This window comes from Symphodus melops (genome assembly GCF_947650265.1).
Source record: "Symphodus melops genome assembly, chromosome: 3".
NCBI classification, from domain to species: Eukaryota; Metazoa; Chordata; class Actinopteri; order Labriformes; family Labridae; genus Symphodus; species Symphodus melops.
This window is the reverse complement of record NC_136693.1, coordinates 13719944-13738659: the sequence shown is the minus strand read 5'-3', so window position 1 is coordinate 13738659 and position 18716 is coordinate 13719944. Positions and strand designations below refer to the sequence as shown.

The following is an 18716-nucleotide window of genomic DNA, read 5'->3' as shown; positions in this document are numbered from 1 at the left end:
AGCAGACAACAACCAGGTCCCAGGCACTTCCTTCACCATCATCATCAGCAGCAGCAGCAGCCATGTTCAGTCTCCTGTCTCACCTCCTCTCCAGACACAGACGGTCAGGGTCAGAGGTGGTGGACTTGACCTTGTGGCCCCCAGGAGAATGTTCACTTGGTTTGGGGAATAATTTGAAATTTATTCAGCAGGAGGCCCCTTCTCAGGCAGCATTATGCCTCATTATCCTCAGGTCCTCTGTGTTCACGGGGTGGAGCCCTGAGCAGACGCATCAACACTCCATTTTACTTACACCTTCACAATCCCACAATCAATACCTCCAACTGACAACATAAGTCATTTAAATACATCTTAACTGCCCTCAACACAAAATCATTACAGCTCTACATGTACTCACATATTTAGCAATAACAGGCCATATGCATTTTTTTTTCTTTGTGCAATTTAGGTTTCCTTTGTTTTGCATAAAACAAATAAATATGAGCAGTTCAAGCTGATTCAACACATTACTATCTAAAGCTTTGACAGAAATAATTACATTAAAAAAAATCAAGGACCAAAACAAAAAAAATTCTTCTGATTATTTTTAAGAGTCACATAGAACACTTTTTAAAAATCCAAGTGATTAGAATGCTACGATTAATTGCTGATTCAGATTTTTTTAAAGACATACTTTCTAAGTATTTAAATTTGGTGTGAAATAGAAGCATTTTATTTAATTTGAAAAATCTGCTCACATAAGCTTTTTAAAAAATATCCAAGGCCTAAATGATCAATGCCTTGCAAATTCTTCATACTTCCAGACTTTAAAAAAAGAGTGATATCTTTGAGGCGCAAGCTAAAAAGAGTGATCATTTCCATTATGTGTGCTTCACTCTAAGTGGGTCCCTGTGGAGGACAATTTTGGAGAGATCTTTCTTGATAAGAAACAAGTCCCGCATGCATTAATATTACATTAGAGGCAGCATCACAGAGCCATCTGCTCAGTCAGGTACAGAGCTTTTCAATGACATCTCCTTATCATGTTAATATTACGCTCATCAAAGACGACGACATGGTGAAGATGGAGGGAGGGGGGGCGCGCGACAAAACGTGCAAAATTACGGATTATTCTTATGAGAAGTCTAAAAGCAGGAACAGACCAGAACGTGGTTATTTAGGTCACGTATTCGCAAGAAAGAGACAAATGCCGCAGGAAAGGCGTCGTTTGCGTGTGGGAGTGTGTGTGTGTCTCAGTCGCAAATATGACATGCATGGCCAGTCACACACAAACACACACACTCTCTGTCTCACACACATACACACAAACGCAGAAGGAGCGAGTCCTCATTGCCTGCAGCAGGAGGGGTCCAATCTGCAGCAAGAGGGGGACAGGTGCAGGGCTGTGCTCTCTATAGCTACTGTAGTTTAAATGCATTTAAAGTCCATTCTTGACACACACTCCCCCCTCTTTATTACAATTACATTATTTATGTGTGGGCTTTTTTTGGCACGTGCGCGTGCGGATGCTGTGTGTACGCGTTCTAAGGGTTGTTGTTTTTTTTGTTTTTTTTTAATATGCAAAGAAAAAGGCAAGACGAACACGTAAGATATTATTTTGATAATATCACTTTCCCGTGGTTGGGGTTGGGCTCTGGCACTGTGCCATCCTCGTGCAGAATTAACCAAATCTCGCTCCTCCAAACACGTGTCAGGTTAACAAAAGGCGGAGCAGGCCGGGAGGGAAAGAGAGAGAGAGGGAGGCGGACGCGTGCTTGTTTCCGTGCCAAACTTTGTCACTCTCATTTGAATGTGAATGGTATTTACCAGTGAGAGCAACAAGGACCCGTGTGTATACACAACCCCCTCCTCTAAAGGATTTTTAATTACCCACCCCCTCCCCTCGATAATCGGGGCTAATTAGGCTTTATCGCAGGGTAATAGCTTGTATTAATTGCCTCTCGGGCCAAATGTTGAGGAATGCGGTGAGTGATCCAATTGAATCTGACAAGTTTATTCCGTCTGTTTAATATTCATTATATTCTAATAGGACACTTGTTAGAATGGATACAACAATCAGGCCCATATAATTGCGAGCAACAAGCATACATTTAGAAGGCATATCTCGTTTAAATCTAAAACATTTTTATCACTATTTGAAACAAAATATTGACTTAATTCCTTAATTATTTTGTGTTAATAAATTACGTTTATATAAATTAGTGTTGGCTTTAAAATGCACATAGAACAGCCTTTTATTTCACCTGAAACTCAAACTTGTTTTTTTATTTCTTCTTTTTTTTTTTTTTTTTAGGCAAAATAAGGATTTTGAAGATATTGTCCTTGCTCTGTGCAACATAAAGCACAGGCCTTTAGTTTATGCTCTTACACCTTCCTGTCAAACTCAAACTAAAACATAGTAATTAAATCGTTTTATTATACTAAAATATGAAGCTTTACATCTGGGCTCATTTGACAATCACGCCGGATTTTTGTTGACGCTGAACTGGCAAACAAATCATATTTAGACCTGCCACGATCTGACGTTTCATATACCTCAGTTTGTTTTCGAGTTTTATTTCAAAACATCATTTATTTTTCTTACCTTCGTCTCAACTGCCTCTCGTGCCTCAGAAGAAAGAAATAATAATGTTTATTTAGGTCTCATTATTAAAAGTTACCTTCAGTCATTCAAACACCAAAGGGATTTCAAACATGACATCATAGTTAGCGCGCGAACTGACATATCGTATAGATGCTGCAGAGGATGGGGCCTGTATCTTACACAGCCCAAATTGATGTGCAACTAAAATAGAAACCTCAAACATCAATGCAGGATGTAAATGGATCTACTCGTGAGAAGGTTTGATCATTAATCAATTAACATTTGTGAAACAAAATAGTCAATGTTCGGGGGAAAAAGACGAACCAGCAACTCAACATTTAGAAAAGAGCACATGAAATAATTCATAATTCCCTGCATGCTCCTATTTATATTGGTTACAGTAAGCTTTTAGCCCCCCTCTTTGCCATCCTATCCACGAAGGGCAACCCGGGGCCTGTTAGACAGGTCTGGACAGCAGAGAGAGCGTGGATGAGGATGAGGGTGAATGCAATGGTGAGTTAGTTTAAGCCTCCATTTGATTCTTTTACATTCTACATCTTATTCAGACTGAATATTGTTAGGCCCCGACAGCTGAAGCCATCTTTAGGCTGTCTATAGCCGAACACACAGTCTTTTAGTAGATATATTATATTATTAAAATATTATGTAAAAAACAACAACAAAAAAACAGATTTGTAACCAATCAAGCTGGAGGTTTCTTTTTGTTGCCTATCTACTGTAAGTCCGCAGCCAATCAAATGCAGGCACGATCTTAGTAAAGGCAAAAAAAAATGTATTTCAAAACAAAGTGACATAATAGTAATAACGATGAGAATACAATAATAAGAACACATTGAAAAAACATTCAGGAGCAATTGAGAACCAGTAGATATTTGTCCTCACTACTTTCCCTCTCTCTCTCTGCGCTGGGTGTCACAGCAGTTACATGGAGGCATATGGCTCTCAGCTGCCCCCCACATCTAAACCCCCCTGAAGTTCAAGGTCTCTGACCAGAACAGATCCGGGAGGACCGAGACACAGCGCGTGCTGTCTGCACGCTTCCCTTTCGACACTAAACAGGCCAATTTTAAATAAAGGGGTTAAACACACGTATGATTTTTTTCATCGTTTTTAACGGTTATCTTTGTCAAAATATTTAATTTGACCGTTTGTAATACATGTAATTAATTCAATCAAATATTCATCATGTTGTTCTTTATTCTTTTAAACCCGAACTTTAAAATAACAGGAAACAACACCTGTCGTTAACTGAAATTAAAATGCATCTTATGGAATTTATGAAAACGCTGAAGAATCTGTCTCTCAATGTTTACAAACGGTATCCTTGTCCCTCTTTTCATAAAACAGCGTACTTGAGCTTTAGTTTTTGTTTGTTTGTTTGTTTGTGTTTTTTTCTCCTCTGGACGATTAAACTGAAAAGTAAAGAACAAAAATCTTTGACCTTTAAATTTTCATGGCTAAAATGTAACTTGTAAAACAGAAGGGTGTGTGATAAGGACCCTAATGATCCTCTATTTTGTTTCTTCAAAGCTTCTTCATAAACTATTTTTGTGATTAATTTTCATAGTTTAAAATGCACAAGCTTAGCCATGAAGACACTGGTGGCAAATTGGAACTATAGCTCAAGTTGATAAATATAAACTCCAAATGTGTTTAATAGAATATGAAATTGCAATCTATTTAATTTGTTTAAAAAAAAAATATACATGTCCTGTTGTATGTTAATATATATTTAAATCAGTGGTATTTAATTATGCAATTCCAATGGAAAGCCTGGTTTGTTGGCCTATTGACGAACATTTGACATACTATGAATGCTGTTTTAAAACAAATGTCCGATAATGTTTCAAATGCATCAAAAGGCTTTCTTTAAGATGCAGTGATTGGCACATGCAGATGCTTGTCCAAAGTCAGAGACAAACACAGTTTCTCTCTGATTTCTGTGATGTGTTCATAATTTAAATACATGTATCAAAAATATTTTTGGATGGATGGATTAAACATAACTAATGTCAAAGTAATTTTTCAGCGATTTATAGAAAGATTCAACATTAAAAATGTGTTCATTAAAGTTTAAGACAGTTCTCATCAGTTGGCAATTTGATCACAATACTCATAATATTTCAGAAACACAGAAACTTATTTTTGGTCTTAAAAATTTGAGAGAGACCATTTTGATTATCAAGAGAGAGAAAAACAGTACAGAAATAAGAAGTCAGTGAGGCTGAAGGTGCAGACATTTAAGATGATGGAAAGGATAAAAAAAAATTATGAGTTAAAAAGAAAAGAAAACTGGATTTAAAGCTTCACTCTGGATGAGTCTTCTATGACATCACTAAAAGAGACATCCTACATCTACAAAGTGCAGAGATCCTGTTTCCTCAGAAAGTCTCTTGATGAGGGGCAGGTCACGGCCACTAGCCTCTGTCTGACACATAATTGGTGATATTGATTATAGGTTATCATTTGCTGCAGGCCATTTGGAAGATAATGCCGCAGGGGTTCATTTGTAAGCCATTAACCCCCTGGTGGATATGTACTTGTAAATTAAGTTTCAAACAACTTCTAAATGACCTACCTATCCCCTTTTAATGTATGGAAAAGGAAATACATTACATTACATTGAAGTGCAATACAACCTCAAACATGATGCCAAGTGGCTACTGGAAGATTTCTGAAAGGCCTGAATGTGATCCAAATGCACTCCTTCTTGAAACAATAAAGTATTCTTTTGCTGACCCTTCAGAAAAGTAGTCCCTTCATCAAGGAATGAACGTGACATTTAAAAGAAACACCTTTTCCTCCTTTCTCGGAACTGTTGCTGCTGGGCTACACGACTCTGAAAAGTTGTTGCAGGCTGTCAGTCTAAATGGGCAAGAAAAACAATGTCACTTTGAAGTCAAGCTTCCATATCAATTGGATATTCTGTACTCCTTGTTTTAGGTAAATATGTATGAATATGTAACGTTACATCATCTCCATGATTTTCTATTCTCAGCTAATTTTGTTGAAAATGTAATTTTTAGAAAAGGAAAAAACATGTCTGAAATGTAATTTAGAGTTTTTGTTGGAAACGAGTAAGTAAGTAAATTTGAGTTTTCCAACCGCAAGAGTTCTTACGAAAATACAATTGAATATATCCCTATTTAGAGATGATTTTTATGTTGATGGTTGTTTTTTTTTGTGGGGGAGGGGGGAGAGAAGAAATTCTTAAACAGCAGCATTTCAATAACCACCTCAGGCTAAAAACTAACAATGTTGAAAAGCAGTCCAACAGTTAAACTGCTTCAGGATCATCACACAGTTTGCCACATATTTTGTTTTTTATCTCAGCAAGGAATAACACTTCAAATACACAAAATCACAGCAAAGAGAAACGCTGTAACCTTTGAGAAAGTCGATCAGAGGCGATCAGAGGTGCAGAGGCACCTAGTACAGCCCAGAGCAGTAAAGACAACCCACTTCAACTTGAAAAACATGACACTTGCCACCTCAGAGCAGAAAACGGGTCTCTCTTACTGTACACCTGTAAACCTACAAACCCACACATTGGAGATCAAAAAGGGAAACCAAGCTGCAAACACTATTAAAAGTTTCTCAGCAATGGGCGTCCATGCTGTGTACAGTGTGTGTATAAGTGTGTGAATGTGAGCTCGAAAGAGAGAGAGAGAGAGAGAGAGAGAGAGAGAGAGAGAGAGAGAGAGAGAGTGTGTTAGAGAGAGGGAGGGGGAGAGAGAGAGTGGGAAAAAAGTGAAAGTGTGAGTGAGAGCTGGTCAGCGGATCAGTCAGTCAGCCAAGTGAAATAGAGCAGGGTAGCGTGGGTACCTGTTTGCAGCAGTCCAGGGGCAGGATCAGCCCTCCAGGTTGGCATGCATTAATTATCCTCCAGAAAAAGAGTTCGATAGGCTCGCTTCCTGACCCGGCACTCCTCCTACTGTCCCACAGTCAGAGGAAAGGATGGATGGAGAGGAGCAAGAGAGAGAAAGAGGAAGACGAACAGAGAGAGAGAGAGAGAGAGAGAGAGAGAGAGAGTCAGATCCACTGCTGCCCTGACACCATGACTGGTCCACGTGAGATTGATCACACACACTCGCACTCACTCTCTCTCACACACACACACACTGAGGCCTCTGCAGTGACAGGGGGTGGGGGGGATGACTGCCAAGGAGTAGCATGCTTTGTCTAGCCTGGGGACGCACATACAAACACACGCACATGCATCGCTGCAACACACATGCAAGCTCTTAAATGTTTAAAAGATGCGAGGACACGTGCCCAAACTGACACACAAACAAACACATAGCCTATATGACTCCCTCATTGACTAATGATATCTTAGCCACATTAACTTTCACTGAAATAAAAATACATTTATAATTATCCCTGCAACTTGACTCAACATGATTCATACTACTTTATTTCACTCTGTTCTGCACATTATAAAAAAGGATTTTCAGAAGGCCTCATCAGTATTCACCGGCTGCCCCCTCCACATCTGTTCAGTAGTATAATGCCTATTAGGTGGTGGGGCAGCTGAAAACGGACAGAGAAATAAAAAGGGTCAAAAGTCTGGCATTGAGAGGCGAGAGGACCGTGATTACTCACAATAGACAATAAAAGACATGCATATGAGCAGCGGCAGCGCCTGGCCTCTGCACCTTCAGGGAGGACAGGGTTCACACTAATCTCATTAAAGCCTTATACACACAATCACATACAAATACAAGATATACACTAGCAGCAAAATATCACCCAGCTAGTTTACACTCCCTTTATTTACGTGACGTTTATTTGTTTATTTTCAATTTTAGTAATAATTGACCAAATCCGTCCATTTCATTCATACTGCAAGTCAGTCAACATGAAGTAGTGATGTGAAGTTAAAGTCAATTTGCATTGCATTAACCAAGTCTAAACTCGAGTCGTTGAGTCCTCCACTGCTTAGAAAAATCACATTTCCCAAATCAAGCGTCCCCTTCAGCCATCTTCTCCTGTCACCAAACCAAGAGGGGCCGTCTCCGTCAGCTTGCCTCTATATGCAGATTGATCCAGATGGACATGGCGTCCAGACCTTCAGTCCCCCATAGACCCTTCTGGCTGAACTTGACTCACAAGACCACAGATGGGAGGGAGGGCCCCTCACCTTTGGTGAACCCTGGACCCCGACACCCTCACCCATTCTATAGCAGACTGCAGGCTGAGCCACCTATCCAGGCTCCAGTAATACCCATCCTTCCAGATTGAATTCAGCCCTGCTTTCCCAGCAGCTATCATCACAGATATAGCTGATCAATACTAGGACATTATCACAGAACGCTTCCTCAAACACAGTGTCAACAAGCTAGAGCTGGTCGGGGAGCGTGTGTGTGATCACTGAGGTGGAAAGGAGCCGCGGCCGGGTGCTTACGCCGAGGAGCCTCAGAGAGGAGAACCCTTTGAGCAGAGCTTGAACCCTGGGGGGCTGCAGGTCTGACTGGCTCTGGTGCTGAGCATGCTGGGCTACAACTTAAAAGGAGATCAGAGGGCTGTACCTCAGAGCAGCAAAGCCCTCTTCCTCTTCCCCCTCATCTCTCTCTCTCTGTGTCTCTCTCTCTCTCTCTCTCTCTCTCTCTGTCTCTCTCTCTCTCTCTCTCTCTCTCTCTCTCTCTCTCTCCAACAACACTCTCAGCCAGCACATTTTCTCCAGACTTTTACAAACCAATATTCAACTCACTCCGACTGCTGAACATAAAAATGACACCATTCGTGCAAGAAATACTTTAAGTAGAAACATGTTTCCTGTACAGACGTGCTGAGAGATAATGCAATGTTTTGCACAGACATTTTTTATAAAAGTTGTTTAAAAGCCGGTGTTGTCATGGGTCTCCCAACCTTCCACTGACCTTGTGACCCCAGGTGCTCCTATCAGAATGCAGCCTCAGACGTGTGGTCTTCCCTGAGCTCCCTTAGGGCGTCTCCTGCCATTCAAACCTGGTTTCAGATCCAGTCTCGCACTCTTCTCCCCTATGAGATACAGATTTCCCTCTGCCCCTGGTAAGTGTCTCCTATATGGGGGCCTTATCAGAGGCCCATCTTCACCACACAGCATTTACCTCGCTGGAGCCGAGCAGAGAGAAAATCTGTATCTTCATCAAACACCAGTCAGCAGGGAAAAAAAGGAGGATTGAAGGACTGCTTTATGAATTATTTAGATTAAAATCTTTTTCTTATTACCTATCCTTTCCTTCTGCCATTCCATTTTCTTCCCCTTTCTCTTTCTTTTTTGGTTAAATTTTAAAACATTTATATCCCTCTGTTCCTGAGTAAACGAGCTCGGGGCCGATTTTTCATTAAAAATAAAAGTTGAGGAGAGGAGAAAGGAGAAGAGGCATGTAGCGCGGTAGGTTTTAGTTTTTAGTTATCTTTAATCAGCCTGGCGTTTCTGTGCCCGGGAAGAAAAGAGTTAGATGAAACAACAGTGAATAGATTTTTTTTTTTTCTCTCACTAGTTTTCTTCAGTCTTGGATGTCTGAAAGGTAAAAGAAAAACCTTCTTACCTTTTATTATTACTGCCAGTGAGTCCTTCCTCATTCTGACTTTGTTCAGAGGTGTAAGTAATTTTCCAACTTATTAAAATAATGATGCATTAACAATGTACTTCCCATTATCTTAGGGCAGGTAGTTTTAAATGGTTTCACAGCTGTGAGCCTGAGCATTTCTTTAATGATAGTCTGGCTGAATCAAAGAGAGTGGCCTTAACCAGAGCCTTGATCTCTTTTTACGTTTCTTCTTTCTTGCCCATTGGTATAAAACTACATTTATTCATTAGGAAAAAATACATGAGCAGAAGCATATGGACTTGTTTGAAATGCACAAAAACAGTGGTTATAAACTGCCTGATTTGATAAAGCTGTCAGATAGAAAAGATTGCCAAGGTCCAAACAAAGCTGTTGAAACGGTTCACAATAGTAGTTAAATGAAGTGTAACACTACAACTTCAGTTAATTCAATCTTTGATATAGAGAAGAGGAATATATTTCATTGTAATAACATTTAATTCAAAAGAATAAAGAAATCAGTGGGCTTAGGGGTCATTATAAAAATAATGGGCATATTTGAACCAAATCCTGAACACTGTCTTGATTAAGGTTTAAAAGGGGGAGGTGGGTAGATTTCTAAGATTGAGCCGACTTTACACATCAAAGCAAACAATGGAAATAAAAAATAAAAGAGTCAGAAAATTATTCAGGGAAACGACCTGAGTCTGACTTGTGAATATGTCCTCATCTCTGAAGGGCCATCATAACTGGAGCATAAGAGCAAAGGTCATGACGGCCCAGAGGAGCCATCAGGATCCAGGAAACCATCCAAGCGCTCCACAGAGGGCTCTCAGCATCGGCTGGAAGACGGAGTTAGCTGCCGCCTAAAGAACAGGAGGATCTAGCATGCAGTCTGTGGTCTCAGGCCTGCTCTTTATGATGCAGATGTGATACAGGGAGCTCGCTATTGTGGTCTTACATCCTGAGCAGTGTGTGTGTGTGTGTGTGTGTGTGTGTGTGTGTGTGTGTGTGTGTGTGTGTTTAAATGTGCTCTTAATAAAATATTTCTGGGGCTGTGCAGAATCCTGGTCCCTACGCTCATTAGAGGTCTCCGACCAGCTTGATAAGTGCGGCTCTGCTCCATGATGATTTATTAAGGCTTGGGTCGAGGTGGGAGGGATTCGGTGGGTCAAAACTGCCTCAGGACACTCCAACCACAGAGACATTTAAGGGTAAAGGCTTGGAACAGAGGGTGCTTCTGAACAGATTTACACCATCCAAGATGCATTTCAAAATGAATTATGTAACAAGAAATGAATTACATAGGGGTTTCACAGTTTTTTGCCGCCTTTTACCCCCTCATCTAATTTTTTCTTCTTCTCCTTCATCCTCCTCCCTCTTTCCGTCCTGCTGATGCCCGTCTACGTCGCTGTAAGGTAAATTCACGGCCATTTGCTCTTTGTGGCAGAGCACTAATGGACAGTCAGGGATAGTGTTTAAAAATGAATGTAAAAAAAGAGGGTCAGATATGCACAAGCAAACAAGTCAGACTTTTCCACAGGTGCAGGGTGAGCTGTGATGGGATAGGAGATGCAGGCCTGATGAGTTGCAAAGAGGGGAATGCTGGTCTGTAAGTTAAGAGGCTCTGTTAAGCTGCTGTTTAGCCACATTTAGTCAACACTGAGAGCTGCAGGCCCACTTATCCAGAAGCAATATATTTCAGTAAAAAATGATTATTATTTTTTTGTAGCAAATAAATTACGTTAAATTACTAACAGGCACTAATAGAGAATATATTTTGTATAATACTACAGACTGAATGTAATAAAAAAAATATTTTAATGAACTAATTATCTGGTAAAAAGGAAACAACTGCTAACCATGTCAGTGATGCTAGTATGGTGAAACACAACCTTAAAAATGAAGGCGAACAAATTGTATCACCTCTCTGTACGACCCAATACCTGTAAAATGGTTGTCCCTATTTGTAAGAGTATCACAAACTGTCAGAGCTGTGTAAAGGATTAGATAAGGCGGAAAGCAACAAGGATGTATAAACTAGGCCCACAGGTTGAGAGCAGGTGAGGCCTGCTCTGGTCAACAGACAGCAGAGCTGAGAGCTGGAGAGAAGAGTGAGTCATGGAGGCATCTCTACAGTGAAAAGCTTGGTATCCTCTACCAGAGGAAACAGGCTTAGTGGATGGAGGATAGATCTTTTTTTTTCCCTTGCCACAGTTAATTTTGAAATCTCCAACATCCTATGGCTGTCTGTTTTTCCTCTTCTTCCTTTCTGTTTTTTCCGCCTTCATTCTTTTCTTTTAAAATGAAACTGGAGCTGGGGCGGTGATAGTGATAGATGGCTCAGCGCTCTAACACTTTATCCAATCCGGCGCAGATTTCATCCAATAAAGAATCACTTGTGCACTCTCAAACTAAATGGAAGTCAGGCAGCGGAGAGAAAGGGGCTGCCGTGTGTTTCTGAGCTGCGAAAATCAAATTTTCTTAAAGCTGCCGCAGCAGTGGCTGGCGGAGAAGGCAGCAACAGCCATGACTGGCCAGGGCCAAGTCTGCACACACAATTTAATCCATCACAGAGCACCTGACACCATATCAATCAACCTTTCATCAGCATGCCCCCTGAACCTCCCAAAAAAGAAAAAAAAAAACAATATTTCTATTCAATCACCTCTGACTGAACCAGGCCTTCAACCCACTGACCAATGGGAAGGACCAGAAAACTCCAGCTGCTTCAGAAATCTTTTCACATGAAGTAGAACACATGCACTCTTGCTTATCCATGTGTGTGTGTGTGTGTTAATACACAAGAGGGTGGAGAAAATATTCTGAAATATAAGCCGTTCTTTTTGCTTCGCCATGAGGTAAAATACAAAAACTAAATATTTATACATCAAAAGACATAGAAGTCTAAACTAAAATAGCAAAACTGTAATGATTGTGTAAATGTTACAGACGACATGTTACTTTTCCAGCATCACAACAACAAACTCTCCCTCCTTCCTTTACTTTTCCTGTATGACAGTAAACCACCAGCTCCCCACCTTAGGCCCCCTCCCGTCACTGTCCTTTGTTACGGGAATAAAGTCCCTCTTACCCCCTCTGTATCCCACAGGCTGTGGCTCCAGTGGCCTATGATTTATAATTCATAAGGGGCCGCTTTTATATGGGACCTTAGTCTACCTGATACCCTGCCACCGGGCCTGTCCTGGGACAGTGGGAGCGGGGCTCTTCATTACGCCTGGCACCGGACTTCTAACATGACACCCGCCTTCTTTGAAGCCCTGGTGCTGTATGTAAATTGGACATAACAATCTATTTTTCCCAGTCAAAGTCCTGAGTCATATTCCCGAAATGGATGTTTTTTTTAAATCTCAAGGTGGCCGTTTTGTTTCTGTCAACTTTCTCTTAGTTGCTTGCTTGTCTTCAGTTTTAATCTCATTCTTCAAACGTTCACGGTACTTTTTCTTAACTGAACAATGATCTTTCCTTCTTCCACTTAAGCCTTGCTTTTTTTTCTTGGACGTGTATGTGACGGTTTCTCTTTCTTCCTCCCGGACTTGTAAAGCTCAGGTCTCAGGGTATATCCACATTACTTCCTTTCCGGTTTGTTCTACGCTCTGACCTCCCCCTGCATACCGTTGAGGTCTCCAACCCAGGCTGCGCTCTGTACTCGCTGCTCTTGGCCTAGGGCTCTGCTTGGCCTCCATGCTCCAATGCCTCCCTAAACCCTGCTGAGGCTCCAAAAGGCCAAACACTGTACTTGTTGTGGATGCCCCACCACCCACCAGTGTCTCTGGCGCTGCAGTGGAGGAGAAAAAAAAAAAAAAAAGGAGGAGGTTGGAGGTGGGGAGCGGGAGGAGGGGGGGCGACTTGTCTGATTGCCAGCAGCAGCTCAAATGACAAAGAGAGAAGCAGCTAGGCCTGGATCAGACGCGTGTATTATTGTTGTTGTTGCTAAGTGCTCCTGACTAATTATTCCTCCCTCATTTGCAAACGAGGCTGCTTCTCATTTGCATATCAATGGGGGCCGAGAAGAGCGCACCATGTCAAGGAGCGCGGGTTAAGCGTGTGGCTAAGCTCGGGAAGCACAGAGGCCATCATCCCTACAACAAACAGAACCCCCACCCCACCACCCAACTCCATGCCTCCAGAACCCACATCACTACCATGACACCCCCTACTGTGTTAGTCCAATAAACAGAGGAAAAAGAATGGAAGATAGGCTGTTGTCTGGGCGAGGAGGGGGGAGGAGGAGGGGGGGGCTGACATAGCGAAGAGCTCTCTGTCAAATCAGCGGGGTTGCCCCTGGATTAGTTCAGTTGTAACACAACCCTGCACTCCACGGAGATCATTTAGGCAATTATCAAGAACAAGGCCGGCTGCAGTGTTGAACAGCTCACTTCAAAGGGGCCTACACCAGATGAACAGTTACAGCACACTGGTCAATTTCCATACAAGCCCCAACCCCATCCCTCCCACTCTCCCTCCACCGCTCTCCTCCTTCACTCACTCCTTCTCTGCGTTTGCCTCCAGGCAGTTTGACTCTGCTAATGAACATAACACCCCCTCCCCACCCCAAACACGCACTCTTATGGTCTCTACTGTATGATGAGAAGTTCATGATGCGCTTTCCCTACCGTCCCTCTGACACACAAAGAGAAGCAAGTGGAGGACAGCCAGATGCTGCCTCACATCTGCCTCCGTCGACTGCTGTATTCAAGTATTCCACTGTAATTTGTTTTCCTGATCAGCGATGCTGGGAGGGGGTGAATGCATCGCTTTTAAAGTCAAAGTTGAGTTTCTTTTCAGATGTTGATGCTCCAGATTGACAAGAAAAATAACAAATTGTTGGTTCAGATGCACAGTTAGAACAAAGATAATGACTTAAAGTTTTCTTCTTCTTTTTTTCCCGCCAGTGAAATGTTCTCAGTTCTCACTGCTGGCTCCCTGGTGAGTGAGTGTGCGATTGTAAGATCAACCTCAGCAAGTTGTTGAAATAAACCGCTTGACATGAATGAAACAATAAATCTACTGAACCAAGAGATTCAAGTAAACATCCAGTAGTAGTGTCTAGCACACATTTCAAGGATTAATAAAGAACTGCTTGTATCAAGTTTATGTATCATTTAAATCAGACAGGCTTGGACTGATTTACATTTTCTGAGATCACCGTCAAAGGAAGTCTCGTTTTCTTGTACAATTACAAATTGCTATTCAAGTTTAAAAAATATTCAGTATGACTGTGTGAGATTTGATCAAATTGTAAAGAAATCCAGTTCACAATCCATCAATTCTTCACTTTCTCTAATTATAATTAAGGGTTAGATGTCTCAGTGTGCATGGTAACAACAAGAACGTGAGAATAAACACGTCACTAGTTTGTTTTTGTTTTTTTGAGAGTAAACAAGGCAGGCCTAGATGTGAAAGTCTCAATTGTATTTTTTAACAAATCTGCTGAACTTGTCTCTCCAGAAAAAAAAAACGTTGACCTGCACCCTATCATTTTTCTCCCTCAGTGTCTGTCACACACAAACCCAACAAGCTCTGCAGCACTGCACTTTCTAATCAGACTGGGTCATGTTTTATTGTAAAGATCCAAGACAAACATACAAGCAACCAGATCCTCCACTCAGGGTAGAGTTTCTAATCATGCACTATAAATTATTCAGCCTAGAAAAATCTGCCCTCCCCAAATGTTTATTGATGCAGGACCGACAGTGTGTCAGACTGGTGACATGGATATGGATGCTGCCATCAAAGTTTCGGAAGGAGCCACAGGGCGCGGCGACAGGGGTTGGCCCAGGTCAGAGAGTCAAGGATAGATACCCTGTATGTCAGACGAGAGCGAAAAACCTTAGCCATGGAGATAATCGATTGACTCTGAGGATGTGGAGACATAAGAGCCGGGGACAGAGCGAGACACAAAAATTAGTGCGAGCAGAAGATAAACAAAATCATGAAAGTCAATGAAAGAAAAAGTTTCATTGAAAGTCTTTTTTTTTTTTTTATCCATCACTAGTTTGATTATTTCTTGGGGGTGTTTTGCCCTTTAGGTTTGCAAATGATTTGATGCTGATATTATTATTTGAAATATTTACCTCCTCTCTCTCTGATATATGAAAAAAAAACGCTCCTGAGGTTTCATTCATTTACCACCCCTGGACAGCTATTTTTCAAACATTTTTCAAAATGAGTTTCGTGTATCTTAACAGGTTATTGGCTTCATTTCTAAATAACCGATATATTTTGGATGGAGCTGCCGCAGAACAATGGGCAGATCACTTAGCAAGAGAGGGAGAGAGAGAAAAGGCCAGTCTTGTGCATGATATTGTTGTTATGTTTCAAGCCATTTTGCAGGTATCATCCCTGTGTGTCTGTGGGTAGATGACTAGATTATTGAGATGGAGAATCTGTCCTCATCGGGAGCTTATTGGAACAGATCCAGAGAAATGAGAGCAGTCGTTTTTCTTCCTTTAGAGTGTTTCACTTTCATTCCTCCTTGGAAAAAGCACTAGAAGGTGAATGCTACGATATAAATGTGTTTTTTTGTTTGTTTTTCTTTAAATGTACTTGCTAACATGTACATCAGATCCAGCAACCAAAGTAAGGCTGAAATAGGAGTTTCTTTGTACACCCAACAACAAGCCTAATCCAACCAAATCTAAGTAAAAATCTATTTTTACCTTATTGGACACATGTGCTTCTGAAAAAGTAAAATCAAAGTTACATTATCCCTTCCATCATTGCAAGATAAGTCTTGTAGCAAGGACTCGGTTTGAACAAGACCAAAAACTTGACGAAACACAACCGATTATGTTTCTTGAGTGCAGATCCACAGTATAGCATGTTTAAAAGATTGATACAGCTTTAGAAACCCACCAGAGGATGAAGAAATAAAAAACACATCATATTATTGTATGTTTTTTTTTCGAGACGCTCACATTCGGCTTTTCTGTTCATGTATAATGTCCTCCCTGGGTTTCCATTTAAATGAAGGAGAAAAAGTTGAAGATCCTGAAGTATAGATACCAAGAATAAGAAAAGTAGGTAGAGAAAAAGTTCTTTGAAGCAAAGTCTCATTATTAACATATTTGCAGAAATGTAAGCTTAAAGGATTAAAAGTCTATACTTTTTAAACAATGTTAGTAAGTAAGTAAGTAAGTAAGTAAGTAAGTAAAATAATCCTATCACAAGCTTTACAACGCTAACATTTTGCGGTATTGTTGTGGCTGATTGATGTTGAGTTAAATTTTACACCTTCCTGCTTTGAATCATCGAGAGAGAGACATTTTTATGCTGTTGATCCCTCGAATGAAATTTTCAAAAATTGGGGAAAACAATTTATTGAAGACGAGATGGACACTGAACGGGAAAGTAACTGTACATGTACAGTACATACATCGACACTTGATACTCCGGAGGGTGGTGATGATTTTTGTAATTCATATGGCACACCTCAAATGAAATGCTAATTGACTGGTGAATAAATTGAGCTCATACAACCAGTCACTGGACATGCTAATATCGACCCGTAATATCAGCTGGCCAATTAATCTGTCAGGTTCTAACTCTATGTATGTTTTCGCAATTATTCATGTGCTTTGCTTGTTAAACGTCTGTCAGCAGAGTAATAAAGTTGCCAATTAACTTTAATGAAAGTAAAGACTTGCCACTAAATTTAGAAGAGTAAAAATATATTGTAGCATCAAAACTAGGCTTCCAAAATTTGCTTCAGAATTAAGGACTCATTTTATGCAAAGCTTGTGAACTTGAACACATTCAGCTTTTGTCACTGTTTCAGTCACTTCTCCTCTGAACTCTTCTACGCAGTCCTGCGACATCATTGCTCATCATATCAGTCGGAGGCACAGCATCAGCAGATGGAGAGAGTTGCTTCATGACATTCCAGTGTGCTGCCTTGTCCTTTAAAGAGATCAGAGCTGGCACCTCTCTGCACAGAGCAGACCCAGGTCAATCATGCAGTCTGTGCACCAGAGACTGCCTCCATCCCCACAGGAGCACTCTGACCCTCTCATCTAAATATTGCATGAATTACATGTGCAGGGTTTCCTGTAATGAGTTAACCAACCCTGATAAAGACAGATGTTCCTCCTCTGCACAGGGACCTGCTAAATATAGCTCCTCCAGATGGCCAGACTCTCTGAGAATCCTGCTGTTGAAGGAGCTTCCTCATATCTCTGACATAAACAGTCATTCAGGTTAACAGTCTGTGGAGACTCAAGCAACACTGCACGTATGAAAAGCATATCTGCCAGGCTTTACGGCAGGTCAAGAGACAACAATTATCAGTCACTAGAAGTCTTGTGGGAGAGTTTTATATATGACTCGTAGGTATCAACAAAGTCCATATGGTTAAAAAGCCATTAGACTTGTTGCCTGGCAGCAAGCTCCACATAATGAAGTTTAATCTCTCTGATCTATATCAGTAATTGTGGTGTGTTACTTCTAATTATGGCAGCAGCATTGATAATCCTGTTAATACCAATCAGATAGGCAGTGCAGGCTGAGCCGGGGAAGGGCGAGCAAGCGAGAGAGAAAATGATTATTTTAAAAGGCAATGGGAGTTCTATCAGAAGAGTACTAAACCATTTACATTAATGATCATAATTACTATGCTTTTAAGGCTATTTATGCTATAATATAATGGGCTAAATCATGCAGAGTTGAGTTCATTTGTTACAAACTAAACCTTTGATTAGTGGCATTAGTATGCGTAAGCCGCATTCAGCATTACTATTTGTAAGACATTCAGATTAAATGGATGATCGTTCAGTTTTAGGAAGGACATTCAGTTTCAGATGTTTGTGTAATTTTCCTCTTAAGCAGTTACTATATGCTTGTTTGTGGCTGAAGTGAAATGTCTTTCGAACAACTGGATGGATGGCCATGAAATTTGGTACATTTAGGTAACACTCAAGACGATATGCGATGCTGGTGGAGCATTCAGGTCAAAGAACTCAGAACTACAAGTATGGCTTCAGACTTTGAAAAAAATATAAAAATAAAAATAGGGAGAGGCTAGTAGTTAGTGCGAGTGCCACAGAGGCTCAAGCTCTCGAGAGCAGGCAGTCCAGGTTCAAAACAACCATTGGCTTCTTTACCGCATGTTGTTCCCCACTCTCTCTCTGCTACTTTTAGACTCTAACCACTGTCCTGTCTGAAAAAAATAAAATAAAGGTATAAAAGCCAAAAGATACATCTTAAAAAGGTATTGTATTTTACAGAGTATAAATGTTATCTTTTCTGACGCCAACATGTGGACAACGTTTTGTTGGTCATGTATGTTTGGTCATAAAGATGTTTGAAATGTGTGGAATAGGAAATGTCCTTCCCTTCTGAGCCCCCCCCCCCCCCCCCCCCGAAATAAAAAAAAGTCCCCCTATCCTTCTACTGGCGTTTACACACTTCCAATCAAGTCACTCCACCCCTCGCCCCCCTACTTATCCCCCCTGTCCAGTAAGGAGATGCTGCAAAAATGGATAATTTTAAACATGAGGCTGGATGGGATTTGATGGAAAGGTGGTGATAAAAAAAAGCCAACATAGAAAATAGAT

General features: G+C 40.9%; 1 protein-coding gene across 1 annotated transcript in view; it reads right to left on the bottom strand.

Annotated features, from left to right (window-relative positions):
- zfhx3b (zinc finger homeobox 3b) overlaps window positions 1–18716 on the bottom strand; it is a 272318-nt gene that overhangs the window by 212570 nt on the left and 41032 nt on the right. The window contains exon 2 of the mRNA XM_079340133.1: window positions 6431–6539. The gene's annotated coding sequence lies outside the window, so the exon portion shown is untranslated. The remainder of the gene's footprint in view (window positions 1–6430; window positions 6540–18716) is intronic.